The sequence below is a fragment of the Bison bison genome, unplaced genomic scaffold (assembly GCF_000754665.1).
Source record: "Bison bison bison isolate TAMUID 2011002044 unplaced genomic scaffold, Bison_UMD1.0 scf7180017864321, whole genome shotgun sequence".
NCBI classification, from domain to species: Eukaryota; Metazoa; Chordata; class Mammalia; order Artiodactyla; family Bovidae; genus Bison; species Bison bison.
In genome coordinates, this window is record NW_011494893.1 from 872416 (window position 1) to 873135 (window position 720).

At 69.9% G+C, this 720-nt stretch overlaps 1 protein-coding gene across 1 annotated transcript in view; it reads right to left on the reverse strand.

Annotated features, from left to right (window-relative positions):
- GMDS (GDP-mannose 4,6-dehydratase) overlaps positions 1 to 720 on the reverse strand; it is a 353504-nt gene that overhangs the window by 19776 nt on the left and 333008 nt on the right. The gene's annotated exons all lie outside the window — the stretch shown is intronic.

Consider the following 720-nt stretch of genomic DNA (forward strand, 5'->3'; position numbering starts at 1 on the left):
CGCTGGGGCCTTCCGGCCCGGCCACAGGGCCGGGAAGCAAGAAGCAGGGCGACAGCTGACTGTCCGCGCCCGCCCCTCCTCTGGCTAGTCGGCCTGACGCGCAGGGGACCCTCTGCCACGGTGGGCCTGCGTGCGGTGGACCCCCATCAATTGAACAGAGGCTCCTGGAAGAGGGGGGAGGGGCAGGGACACGCAGCAAAGCGCCCTTCGAGAGGCCCCGGCAGCGGAGATTACACGCGGCCAGCTTTCCATGTCGTGCCACTGTGATTGCAGACAGCAGCTGCCGAGCAGTCCCAGGACGCCGGACCCTGGGGCCAGAGGCCCCTCTGGGCTGGACTCCCACCGGGGGAGTGGGGGGCGTCAGCCCGCAACGCCCCCCGCTCCTGGGGTCACAGCATCCCTGGAATCTGGCCCTGGAGGACAGTAGAGTGCAGAACAAACCTCTTCTCGACAGCATGGACCTTGGCCCCTGGTCAGTGATCCCCTGGCTGAGCCACAGTCGTCCCAGGGGCGCCCCCGGGGAAGGGCCCCAGCAGGTCAGGGCTCAGCTGGACAAGGACACACGCAGTGCCCTCGTGGGGCTAACCTCAGCCCCACCCGGAGGCCGGTCTGGGGGGCCGCCGTGTGGGGGGCAGAGCAGGAGGAAGGAGGGCTGCTCCGGCCACTGCCTGCAGGCGGCCGCCCCTCCTGATCTGCCTGGACCACCGTTCAGGACCGAGG